Genomic DNA, 13,933 nt, shown 5'->3' with positions numbered 1-13,933 from the left:
TAGTAGGTTTCAGCTCCGGAAGACCAAGTTGCAAGAAAATAGACAAGGGCATCAGATTTATGCTAGCTCCCAAATCACACAAGCACTTTGATAAGTGGTATTTATACACACTTATAGGCCTTCATTTCCACTTAAATTGGTGGGTTGTACTTAAGTGTTTAGTGTCTTTTGATGTGTTTTTATTGTTTTTCTGTGCAGGTCACGAGTTGAGGTGATGAAGTGAATTTCTATCATTTTAGGTTGGTTTTGGTGCATTATTTGCAAGAATAGAGAATTATGGATTCACCGCGACTTGGGATTTTGTGGGTATATCTTCTACAAACCCTCACGAGAGCACACTCGTCCACTAGAGCTATCTAGGGGTTTAAAGGGCTTGTTGCATATGCTAAATGCAACCGTGATCACCTACGGAAGTGGTACTAGAAGCGAGGAAGGACATGCATGCGAGAACGAGCGAGAAACGAAGAAACGAGGCCACTGTCACAGACACTAGCGCGCCCGCGCTAGTGCCAAGCGCGCCCGCGCTACATGATGACTAGCGCGCCTGCGCTATACCTAGCGCGGCCGCGCTCCGCAGAAACTCCCTGGGCCGATTTTTACAGCTTTTCTGATGGATTTTCGCAGCGGTCGAGGCCCGGTTGACTTAGTCAATGTAATTTTTATTTCTCGTGTGTAAAAACCCTAGCCTCATAGTCGTAGTTTAGAGAGAGAACAATATCGTAGTTTTTCAGTTAATTATTCAAGCACATTATCAGTTTGTATTAGATCGTTCTTTGCGAGGAAGTGACAGTTTCGAGCAAGATCGTGAACATCAAATCTGTAACGTGTGATCCTTATTATTATTAATTCAAGCATTTTTATTCTATTTAATTCTCGTCTTTTCTTTATCATGCTTTCATTAGAACCCATGATGTCGATTAGTTCGATTATGAACTAACCGCCTTCATGGGATTCTAATGGATTTATCGATGTAATCTAGTAACGAATATTAATTACGTGATTTTGTGACATATGTTGATTTCTTTGCATGAGCCGTGCTTATTCTTCTTAGGAGCGTAGCTAACTTCTAAGTTGTTTGTTAATTCCTTCTGAAGCGAGAGTGGATGATTGAATTTAGAACTATGCCATGTAAACATAGGATTATGTGAATGAAACATAATTTGTGATAGACTTGAACTATTTTTATCACCCTGTGTAATCACGATAGATGACTTGTTATTAAACCTCTCTGCTTACACTACCGCTATAGAGATATAGGGTCTGAGCTTTGTTGGTGTCCATGAGATTTCTGTCTTAATTGCGGATTTTGATTGGTATGATATGTGTGCAACGAGAGTTGGCATGTATTACTTTCGTGTTGTCTGATTAGGATCAACAGTCGCATGTTAATCAGTAATTTCAATTCTAGATGAATTCTATAATGAAGTTAGAATCCCATGTGTTTTCCTATTCTGAATTTGATTAGTAAATTTAATTATTAGTATAAAAAGAAACCAATCCTTGTTAATTGTCTTAGCAGTGATAATTGATCATACATTGTTGCATAGGTGCGTATTCTTAATTCACCAGTCTCTGTGGGATCGAACTTAATATATTACTTGTGATCACGTGCGCTTGCGTGTAGATTTCACCGAACAAGTTTTTGGCGCCGCTGCCGGGGACTCGGTGTTAATTAATTAGTTTACGTACTTGTCATCAGTGTGCATTAAAATTCACTGACTAGGATTCTATTCTCTTCTCACTTTTCTTCTTTTCTTTATTTCAGGTACTTGGGTCGCGTTTATGCAAACACGTTCTCAGACCCGTAAGAAAGCAATTGATTCATCTTCATCTTCTTCTTCTGATTCTGAAACAATGACAGAACCTGAAGCACAACCAGACAGTAAGGCATTGAAGGACTTCTCTATGCCAAAGATCGATGATATCCAATCAAGCATTGTCAGGCCTGCAATCGCAGCCAAAGCCTTTGAAATCAAACCAGGAACTATTCAAATGGTGCAGAACTCGGTACAGTATGGGGGTTCTCCTACTGAAGACCCTAATATGCATATACGGAATTTTATAGAGATCTGTGACACTTTCAAATTCAATGACGTCTCTGATGAAGCTGTGAAGTTAAGACTTTTCCCATTTTCACTGAAGGATAAGGCCAAGGGATGGTTACATTCTTTGCCTTCTGGTTCGATTACTACATGGGAAGATCTAGCTCAGAAATTTCTCACTAAATTCTTCCCCATGGCAAAGACTGCTGCACTACGAAATGCTCTATCTCAATTCTCTCAACAATCAGGAGAAACATTCTGTGAAGCCTGGGAGAGGTACAAAGAGATGCTAAGAAAGTGTCCCCACCATGGTATGCCGGATTGGATGCAAATAAACAGTTTCTACAATGGTCTTGGACCTCAATCCAGACCTATGCTTGATGCAGCTTCTGGAGGTGCGCTATGGGCTAAGAGTTATGAAGAAGCTTATGATCTTATTGAAATGATGGCAGCTAATGAATATCAGAACCCTACTCAAAGACTTACTCAAGGGAAAGTAGCCGGAATTCTTGACCTTGACACATCTACAGCTATAGCAGCTCAACTTAAAGCTCTCACGATGAAAGTCGACTCTCTGGCTCACCAAGGAATTCAACAGCCAATCATTATTTGCGAATTATGTGCTGGTACTCATGCTACTGATCAGTGTGCCATTTCTAGTGAATCAGCACAATTTGTGAGCAACTTTCAGAGAGGTCAACAACCTGCTCCAGCTACTTATCACCCTAACAACCGAAATCATCCTAATTTCAGCTGGAGTAATAACCAGGGGTATAACCAACCTCAACAAGGATTTCAACAGGGACCTAAACAGTACAGTCAGGCTGGAAATTCACAACAGTATGCACCTAAACAGCCATATCACACTCCCCCGGGATTTCAGAATCATGGGCAATTAGCTAACGAAAGGTCTGACATGGAAGAGCTAAGGCTCATGTACAAGAGTCAAGCAGTAACTTTAAAAGCCTTGGAGACACAAGTCGGTCAGTTAGCTAACGCTTTACTAAGCAGACCACAGGGGAATCTCCCTAGTGATACAGAGGTACCAGGTAAGAGGGACCCTAAAGAGCAAGTTCAATCCATTACGCTGAGATCTGGAAAAACTACAACAGGGCCTACCTTAACATTAGTACAAGATCAGGGTGATGAACCGCAAGAAATTCCAGCAGAAGTTCCTTCAAACACAATTGGCACCAACCCTACTGTTGAAAAGGATAAGGCTATTCCTGCAGCTGCTCCGATGTCAAAACCAGTATATCCACCACCTCCATTTCCTAGGAGGTTAAAAAAACAGCAGCTGGATAAGCAATTTGGTAAATTCCTAGAAGTATTCAAAAAGCTTCACATCAACATTCCATTTGCTGAAGCACTCGAGCAAATGCCTAGTTATGCCAAGTTCATGAAGGGTATTCTTTCAAAAAAGCTAAAGCTCGAAGAACTAGAGACCGTGGCTTTAACGGAGGAATGTAGTGCTGTACTTCAACAGAAATTACCACCTAAGCTTAAGGATCCGGGAAGCTTTACTATTCCTTGCACTATCGGGAAGTTCTCTTTTGATAAGTGTCTATGCGACTTGGGAGCTAGCATCAATCTGATGCCTCTATCTATCTTCACACAACTTGGCCTGCCAGAGCTCAAACCAACAAATATGTCTTTACAGTTGGCTGATCGTTCGATCACACATCCGAGGGGTATAATTGAAGATGTGCTAGTCAAGGTTGATCAATTAATATTTCCAGCAGACTTCGTGATTCTTGATTTTGAAGAAGACAAAAGGATTCCTATCATCTTGGGTAGACCCTTCTTAGCCACCGGGCAAACATTGATCGATGTCCAAAAAGGGGAACTTACAATGAGAATACAAGATCAGACGGTCACGTTCAACGTATTCAATGCAATGAAATTACCAACTGATGAGGAATCTTGTTTTAGTATGGATGTACTTGATACTACAGCAGAAGCTAATAGCAAGCGGGTTTTACAGGATGATGCATTGGAAGCGATCCTTACAAATGATGAGGAATGGGGCAGTGAAGAAGAATTGGAAGAAATCCATCACCTTAACTCATCACCTTGGAGAAGGAATTTTGAACCACCTGTCGAATCTCTTGGCTTAGAGGAACAAAAAGAAGATCACAAACCACTACAACCATCAGTAATCGAAGCACCTAAACTTGAACTTAAACCACTACCGGATCACTTAAGGTATGCTTTTCTTGGTGAAGGTTCTACTCTTCCTGTTATTGTTGCGTCTAACTTGTCAGGTGAGGAAGAGGAAAAACTTTTGAGGGTGCTAAGGGAATTCAAAACAGCGATTGGTTGGACCATAGCTGATATCAAGGGCATCAGTCCCTCTTTTTGTCAACACAAAATTCTCATTGAAGAAGGAAGCAAACCTTCAGTGGAACAACAAAGAAGGCTAAATCCTATCATGAAGGAGGTTGTAAAGAAAGAGATTCTTAAATGGCTTGATGCAGGTATCATATATCCAATTTCAGATAGCTCATGGGTGAGTCCAGTACAATGCGTGCCTAAGAAAGGAGGAATGACAGTAGTGACCAACGAAAAAGGGGAACTCATCTCAACTAGAACTGTCACGGGTTGGAGAATTTGCATGGACTACAGGAAGCTGAATAAAGCTACAAGAAAAGATCACTTCCCTCTGCCCTTTATTGATCAGATGCTTGACAGGTTGGCTGGCCACGAGTTCTATTGTCTGTTAGATGGGTATTCTGGCTATAATCAAATTGCTATTTCCCCAGAAGATCAAGAAAAGACAACCTTTACATGCCCTTACGGTACTTTCGCATTCCGAAGAGTACCTTTTGGTTTATGTGGTGCACCAGCCACTTTTCAAAGGTGCATGATGGCAATATTCTCAGAGATGATCGGCATCAATGTGGAGGTATTCATGGATGATTTTTCTGTATTTGGAACATCTTATGACGAATGCCTCACGAATCTTAGAATGGTTCTTAAGCGCTGTGTGGAAACTAATCTGATTCTCAATTGGGAAAAATGTCATTTCATGGTGCAAGAAGGAATCATATTGGGGCATAAGGTATCTGCCAAGGGACTAGAAGTCGATAAAGCTAAGGTGGAAACAATTAAAAATCTTCCTCCACCACTTTCAGTCAAGGGCATCCGAAGCTTCCTTGGTCATGCAGGTTTCTATCGGAGGTTCATCAAGGATTTCTCGAAAATTTCTAAACCTCTTTGCAATCTGTTAGAGAAAGACATTCCATTCAAATTTGATGAGGAGTGCTTGGAAGCATTTGAAATCTTGAAAAAGAAGTTGACATCAGCACCTATCATCACTGCACCTGATTGGAGTAAACCATTCGAATTAATGTGTGATGCCAGTGATTATGCTGTAGGAGCTGTACTGGGCCAGCGAACAAGCAATGTGTTTCATGTTATCTACTATGCCAGCAAAACATTAAATGATGCACAATTAAACTACACTACTACTGAAAAAGAACTTCTAGCTATTGTCTTTAGCTTTGAGAAGTTCAGGTCTTACCTTCTTGGAACAAAGGTAGTGGTATATACTGATCATGCGGCCATTCGATATCTCATCACAAAGAAAGATTCTAAACCAAGACTAATTCGCTGGGTTTTATTGCTCCAAGAGTTTGATGTGGAAATTAAAGATCGAAAGGGCACAGAAAATCAGGTAGCGGATCATTTATCCAGACTAGAAGATCACAGCAAACAAACTACCGACAACACTCTAATCAATGAATTCTTCCCAGACGAACAGTTGTTTGGAGTTGAAGCAGAAGAGCCATGGTTTGCTGACATTGTGAATTATCTAGTGAGTAAGGTCATTCCTCCAGAATTCTCTTATGCTCAACGCAAGAAATTCCTTCACGATGTGAAATGGTATATTTGGGATGAACCCTTTCTGTTTAAACAAGGAGTCGATCAGATTCTCAGACGGTGTATTCCTAATAAGGAAGTTGAGGGAGTTTTGCGCGAGTGCCATTCCACTGGTTATGGAGGCCATTATAGCGGAGAGAAGACAGCAAAGAGGGTACTTCAAGCAGGTTTTTACTGGCCAACTCTGTTTAAAGATGCTCATCAATTTGTGTTGGGTTGCGATCGATGTCAACGTACAGGTAATATTTCTAGGAGGAATGAAATGCCTCTTAAAATGCTTCTGGAAGTTGAAATATTTGATGTTTGGGGTATTGACTTTATGGGACCATTCGTTTCGTCTTGCAACAACCAGTATATTCTATTGGCCGTTGATTACGTGTCTAAATGGGTGGAGGTGAAAGCCTTACCTACAAATGATGCTAAGGTGGTTTTGCAATTTTTACAAAAACAAATCTTTACCCGTTTCGGAGTCCCTAGAGTCATTATCAGTGATGAAGGCTCTCATTTCTGCAATCGGAAATTCACAACCTTGATGACGAGGTATAATATCAATCACAGAGTTGCTACTGCTTATCATCCTCAAACAAATGGTCAAGCGGAAGTGTCCAACAGAGAGATCAAACGCATATTAGAGAAGGTGGTTAATCCTTCTAGGAAGGACTGGTCTTTACGATTAGATGAGGCTGCTTGGGCTTATCGAACAGCTTATAAAACACCGTTGGGTACTTCTCCATTTCAGTTAGTGTTTGGCAAGGCTTGTCACCTACCAGTTGAGTTGGAACATAAAGCTTATTGGGCCCTAAAGAAGTTGAACTTCGACTTGAAATTAGCTGGAGAGAAACGAATGATGCAACTCAATGAGTTAGAGGAGTTTCGCCTCCGTGCTTATGAAAATAACAAACTCTACAAAGAAAAGGTGAAAAGGTTGCATGATCAGCGGCTGATACAAAAATCGTTTGTGGTTGGTCAACTGGTGCTATTGTATAACTCTCGGTTGAAGCTGTTTCCAGGGAAACTCAAATCACGCTGGTCAGGGCCATTTACAGTCAAGACGGTATTTTCCCACGGTGCAGTAGAAATCTATGCGAGATCACCGGATGAATCATTTAAGGTTAATGGTCAAAGGTTGAAGCCTTACTTTGGCGGAAATGTGAATCGTGAGGTACAAACCACGATTCTTCAGTCGGAATCGGATTAATTCTGGACTTCACGTCGAGCTAACGACGTTAAACAAGCGCTTCGTGGGAGGCAACCCACGCATTGGAACCACATTGTACCATTGTAAACCCCAAAAACACAAAAATCGAAAAATTTCAGCCTCCGGTGTCAGACACTAGCGCGCCCGCGCTAGTGTCAGGCGCGACCGCGCTAAGTTGCACGGCGCGCCCGCGCTATACTTAGCGCGGCCGCGCTACTTACTGCCGGACCAGCGGATTTTTCCCCCAAAAATAGTTTTTTTTCGTTTTTAAAAGCCCACAATCCTAATTTTGCATGCCTAGCCCGAAATACATCCCATAAAACCCTAACTCAACTCTCCAATCCTTATATAAATACAAAACCCATATCCAAATCCCATTATAATTCTCTAAACCCTAACTATATATACACATCCATACACACAACCTCTACCAAATCTCTCAAACCCATTACACATAAACCTCTTGCAACTCTAAATCTCTATCAATGGCACCCAAAAGAGCCCGTAGATCACAAGGAACTAGCTCACAAGCCCCCGCATCTAGCGATTCTTCCTCGATGGGTGAGGTGGAGTTCACCTCTGATGGTGCGCGTACCGAGTTTCAACGGCTTATGAATAAGTCGTTAGTTAAGGAGAGGGGATTCTTACCCACGGCGGAGGATGGTGAGCTTTTGAACATGATTCAAGAGCGGGGTTGGGAATCTTTTTGCGAGGCTCCGGAGGCGGTTCCCTTGGCTATTATTCGAGAATTTTATGCTAATGCCAAGGAGAATCGAGATGGATTCACGGTGGTACGGGGAATCCGAGTTGATTATAGTGCGGAGGCGATCCGCCGAGTTATTGGGGGGCGTGCCAGGCGCCGTAATGAAGAAGATTGGGTGGTTGAGAGGATTGGGCGTGCCAAACGCCGTTTTGATGACGATCCGGTGGATCTTGAGAGGTTGGTGTATGATTTGTGTGTGCCGGATACAGCTTGGAAGATGACACAACCTCCTTTGCCGGCACATGTCTCTTTTCCAGCAGCCGGGTTGAACCGGTATGCGAAGGCGTGGAACGCCTTCATATGTGCTAATATCATGCCATCTTCACATGGGCATGAGGTGACAGTAGAGAGAGCTATTCTGCTCTTTGGGATTGTCTCGGGCAAGTATATCGATCTGGGACATGTTATTCATCAGGGGATGCTGAGGTTCTTACAGGGAGGAACCACTGGTGCCATTCCATATGGCACAATTGTGACGAAGCTTTGTCGATCGAGCGGTGTTCGTTGGCCATCCAACGAGCAATTACAGTTGCCAGGAGCACCGATTGATCATTCGGCAATCAGCCGGATGACAGAGTGGGATGGAGGAGTTCCCCACCCTCGAGGCCTCGGGTACTTATATGATGAGATGCCAGGGGGACGTCCAGCTTTTGTGAGGAGGGAGCAGCCTAGAGCTTCTGGAGCTGGTACTTCACAGACGGAGAGGAGCTCCGAACCGATGGGAGATGTTCATTATCGCCGATTAGCGAGACGGATGGACGCCATGCATGACATCCACCAGAGGTTTGCTTTTGATATGACACAGGCTCTAGGTAGTGCTTTTCAGGCACAGGGGGTCACAGTTCAGTGGCCAGTATTCGGAGCAGGGATGCAGTATCCTCCACCTGATTCACCTCCAGCAGAGGAGGGGGAGGACTCGGACTCCGAGTAGGTATGTGGGTGCTCTAGCCTTTTTATCACTTTCAATGGGGACATTGAAAATTTTAAGTTTGGGGGTGGTAATCTAAGGAAGAGCATATTATTAGATAGATTTTTATTATTGCATGTGTTAGTTAGTTCATATAATTCACGTTTTTTTTTATTTTGCTCACGTTTTCTTTCTATTTTTCTCATATTCATGTTTAGTGATAATTGTAGTAGTTAGTATCACGAGCATTTGCATGAATTATGAAGTTAAGCCAAGCTAATTGCCTATGATGAGTTATGTGCGTAGTTTTTGATTAGTAGTTTCAATTGCAACGCTAGGTTAGTACTTGGAAATTGCTTGTGTTGGAAATTGTAATTCACATATGTTCTTGAGATAGGATTTAGACGAAATTCCATGAATTCTAGGATTGAATTGAACACCCTTCAGCTTAGGTCTGTAAATCTTAAGTTTGGGGGAACTGAGGAGTAGATGTACCTTTCTAAAAAGAAAAATATAGAAAAAGAAAAAAAAATAGTAGTAAATAAATTCACTTAAAAAATGAGTGGTAGAATTAACTAGGTTGAGCTCATTAGTACTCGAGTAATTAAGTCTGAGGGGACTTTGTGCCTAACAACCTAAAGCCCTTCGTGGTTTGGGATTGTTGACCCAACGCTCGCTACATGGGTACTAGTGCATAAATCTTTAGGGATCTCAACCATTGCACAGTTAAATAAACCACTAGAATAGAGTGAATGATTGGTGTGTGAAGTCTTGTGGTGTTCGTAACGCATTTACACTGCGAAGCGCTCCGACCTTAGACCGAGCAATTAATCACCAATAAAAAGAAAAAGAAAAAAAAATAGTAAATAAAATAGAAGGGTGTGGACATTCTTTGGGACCTTGGCTTTTAGTTGGACTTGAGTGACGGGGTGTTAGTTTATAACTTTTACGATTCTTGATGGGGATTCTGTGGGAGTAGTAGTTTTTGTCTTGTCTCAATAAAAGAGCATGCTTGCACACACGGGCACTCCACACTTGTAAATAGAAGAGTAATTGACTTGGTAGCGAGAGAGATGAAAGTCGAGAACATTAGCACAATCTGAGGTATTATAATTGGCAAGGCAATTACTTCATAGTTCACTCATTCATCACGTAGTTGCATTCATGCATTGCATTGTAGTATTGTTAGTGTCGTTGACGCTTGAGGACAAGCATCAGTTTAAGTTTGGGGGTGTGATAAGTGGTATTTATACACACTTATAGGCCTTCATTTCCACTTAAATTGGTGGGTTGTACTTAAGTGTTTAGTGTCTTTTGATGTGTTTTTATTGTTTTTCTGTGCAGGTCACGAGTTGAGGTGATGAAGTGAATTTCTATCATTTTAGGTTGGTTTTGGTGCATTATTTGCAAGAATAGAGAATTATGGATTCACCGCGACTTGGGATTTTGTGGGTATATCTTCTACAAACCCTCACGAGAGCACACTCGTCCACTAGAGCTATCTAGGGGTTTAAAGGGCTTGTTGCATATGCTAAATGCAACCGTGATCACCTACGGAAGTGGTACTAGAAGCGAGGAAGGACATGCATGCGAGAACGAGCGAGAAACGAAGAAACGAGGCCACTGTCACAGACACTAGCGCGCCCGCGCTAGTGCCAAGCGCGCCCGCGCTACATGATGACTAGCGCGCCTGCGCTATACCTAGCGCGGCCGCGCTCCGCAGAAACTCCCTGGGCCGATTTTTACAGCTTTTCTGATGGATTTTCGCAGCGGTCGAGGCCCGGTTGACTTAGTCAATGTAATTTTTATTTCTCGTGTGTAAAAACCCTAGCCTCATAGTCGTAGTTTAGAGAGAGAACAATATCGTAGTTTTTCAGTTAATTATTCAAGCACATTATCAGTTTGTATTAGATCGTTCTTTGCGAGGAAGTGACAGTTTCGAGCAAGATCGTGAACATCAAATCTGTAACGTGTGATCCTTATTATTATTAATTCAAGCATTTTTATTCTATTTAATTCTCGTCTTTTCTTTATCATGCTTTCATTAGAACCCATGATGTCGATTAGTTCGATTATGAACTAACCGCCTTCATGGGATTCTAATGGATTTATCGATGTAATCTAGTAACGAATATTAATTACGTGATTTTGTGACATATGTTGATTTCTTTGCATGAGCCGTGCTTATTCTTCTTAGGAGCGTAGCTAACTTCTAAGTTGTTTGTTAATTCCTTCTGAAGCGAGAGTGGATGATTGAATTTAGAACTATGCCATGTAAACATAGGATTATGTGAATGAAACATAATTTGTGATAGACTTGAACTATTTTTATCACCCTGTGTAATCACGATAGATGACTTGTTATTAAACCTCTCTGCTTACACTACCGCTATAGAGATATAGGGTCTGAGCTTTGTTGGTGTCCATGAGATTTCTGTCTTAATTGCGGATTTTGATTGGTATGATATGTGTGCAACGAGAGTTGGCATGTATTACTTTCGTGTTGTCTGATTAGGATCAACAGTCGCATGTTAATCAGTAATTTCAATTCTAGATGAATTCGATAATGAAGTTAGAATCCCATGTGTTTTCCTATTCTGAATTTGATTAGTAAATTTAATTATTAGTATAAAAAGAAACCAATCCTTGTTAATTGTCTTAGCAGTGATAATTGATCATACATTGTTGCATAGGTGCGTATTCTTAATTCACCAGTCTCTATGGGATCGAACTTAATATATTACTTGTGATCACGTGCGCTTGCGTGTAGATTTCACCGAACACACTTGTCGAACGACAATTGCCCAATAGTACACGGGATTGTGAAACTTCCCGGATCTTTCAGCTTCGGGGGCAATTTCTGTTGCAACACAGCACTACACTCCTCGGTCAAAGCCACAGTCTCCAATTCCTCAAGTTTAAGTTTTCGAGATAGAATACCTTTCATGAATTTAGCATAACTCGGCATTTGTTCTAGAGCCTCCGCAAAAGGTATGTTGATTTGTAATTTCTTGAAGACCTCTAGAAATTTGGCGAATTGTTTGTCGAGCTTATGCTTTTGGAGTCTCTTCGGAAAAGGTGGAGGTGGATATATTTGCTTGACCCCAGTATCAGTTTTCGGGCTAGACTTTTCGGTTGAATCCTTGCTTGCTTCCTTGTTGATTTTTTTCTTGTCAGCCTCAACAACAGTTTTTCCACTATTAAACTCAGATGAGAGCACGGGTGTTTCAACCTGTTGATCACTCTCTTCCGTGTTTCGCTCTGTTGCTGATTCTTTATCCTTCGTAACCTTTCCGGACCTCAATGTGACAGCTTGTACCTGTTCCTTCACTTCCTTCTTGCCCGGATTGGCCTCAGTATCACTAGGAAGAGTTCCCGGTGGTCTATTAATCAACGCATTAGCAATTTGCCCGATCTGATTCTCCAAAGTCTTGATTGACACCGATTGGCTTTTAACCATAAGTCTTAATTCTTCCAATTCTGATCTTTCGTTGGAAGACTGTCCAGCCACCCCATGATTTTGTTGCTGGAATCCAGGGTGTTGGAATTGCTGCCTCGGTGCAAATTGTTGTTGAAAACCAGAAGGGTTGAAAGGTCCAGCTCCTTGTTGCTGAAACTGTTGCTGCGGTTGTTGCATGAAATTTTGATTGTTGCTCCAGCTGAAATTCGGATGATTCCGGTTATTGGGATGATAAGTGGCTGGTGCTGGTTGCTGAGACCTCTGGAAGGTGCTCACAAACTGAGCAGATTCACTAGATATAGCACACTGATCAGAAGAATGTGCACCCGCACAAAGCTCGCAAACATTAGGTGGTGGTTGAACTCCCAAGTTAGCTAAGGAATCTATCTTCATAGTAAGAGCCTTAATTTGAGCAGTCAAGGCTGTAGTAGCATCAACATCTAGAACACCTGCTGCCTTGACCTGATGAAGACGCTGAGTAGGATTCTGATATTCATTCGCGGCCATCATCTCAATCAACTCATAAGCTTCATCATAGCTCTTAGCCCATAGAGCTCCACCTGATGCTGCATCGAGCATTGGTCTCGATTGAGGTCCCAAGCCATTATAGAAGCAATTAATCACCATCCAATCAGGCATCCCATGATGTGGGCATTTTTGAAGCATCTCCTTGTAGCGTTCCCAAGCTTCACATAAAGTTTCACCAGACAGCTGAGAGAATTGAGTGATAGCATTCCTGATTGCAGCTGTTTTGGCCATAGGGAAGAACTTAGTAAGAAACTTCTGAGCCAGATCCTCCCATGTCGTAATAGATCCTGCAGGAAGAGAATGCAACCATCCCTTAGCTTTATCCCTCAGAGAAAACGGGAACAACCTCAATTTAATGGCATCTTCCGTAACACCATTGAACTTGAAAGTGTCACAGATCTCAATGAAGTCTCGAATATGCATATTAGGATCCTCTGTCGGAGAACCCCCAAACTGCACTGAGTTCTGTACCATCTGAATAGTGCTAGGTTTGATTTCGAAAGTGTTGGCCTGAATTGCTGGCCTGACAATGCTCGATTGAATGTCATTGATTTTAGGCTCAGAGAAAGCCTTCAGAGCCTTAGTAATATTCACAGCTGGTGGTTGATCAACCATCGTATCAATCTCTATCGTTTCTTCCTTAACTAATGCTTCCTTACGAGCCTGAGAACGTGTTCGCATACACGTCACTCAAGTACCTGAAACACAAACAACGAACTAAAGTGAGAAAAGAATCCAAGTCAGTGAACTTTAACGACCACTGATGACAAGCACATAAACTAAAATATAACACCGAGTTCCCCGGCAGCGGCGCCAAAAACTTGTTCGCACAAAATCACGCAAGTGTACGTGGTCACAAGTAATATAGAATATTATTCAAGTTCGTACCCACAGAGACTGGTGTATTCAGAAATATGCACTTATGCACCAATGTATGATTATTATTCAATGCTTGGACAAGTATCAAATTGGGTTTTGGTTTTCTACTTAACTAATCCTATTTGAATTATGAAACTAAGAATTATCAACTAAGAGAATAACGATTTACTAATGAGAATAGAACATGGGATTCTAGCTTCATTAACAACTTCAATCAGAGTTCTACCTTTATTCACTTGTAATGGTTGATAACTAATCAGATAACATGAAACTG

General features: G+C 41.7%; 2 non-coding genes across 2 annotated transcripts; one reads left to right on the top strand and one right to left on the bottom strand.

Annotated features, from left to right (window-relative positions):
* Nucleotides 1-2,250: 2,250 nt before the first annotated feature.
* LOC135148098 (small nucleolar RNA R71) lies at nucleotides 2,251-2,357 on the bottom strand. Its single transcript, XR_010285993.1, has one exon. It is a non-coding gene; the product is annotated as a small nucleolar RNA R71 (small nucleolar RNA).
* A 10,532-nt stretch (nucleotides 2,358-12,889) lies between these two features.
* On the top strand, nucleotides 12,890-12,996 carry LOC135148158 (small nucleolar RNA R71). Its single transcript, XR_010286050.1, has one exon. It is a non-coding gene; the product is annotated as a small nucleolar RNA R71 (small nucleolar RNA).
* The last annotated feature ends 937 nt before the right edge of the window (nucleotides 12,997-13,933 follow it).

Source organism: Daucus carota, chromosome 7, assembly GCF_001625215.2.
Source record: "Daucus carota subsp. sativus chromosome 7, DH1 v3.0, whole genome shotgun sequence".
NCBI lineage: Eukaryota > Viridiplantae > Streptophyta > Magnoliopsida > Apiales > Apiaceae > Daucus > Daucus carota.
Note: the sequence above shows the minus strand (reverse complement) of the source record. Positions and strands in the feature narration are given on the sequence as shown.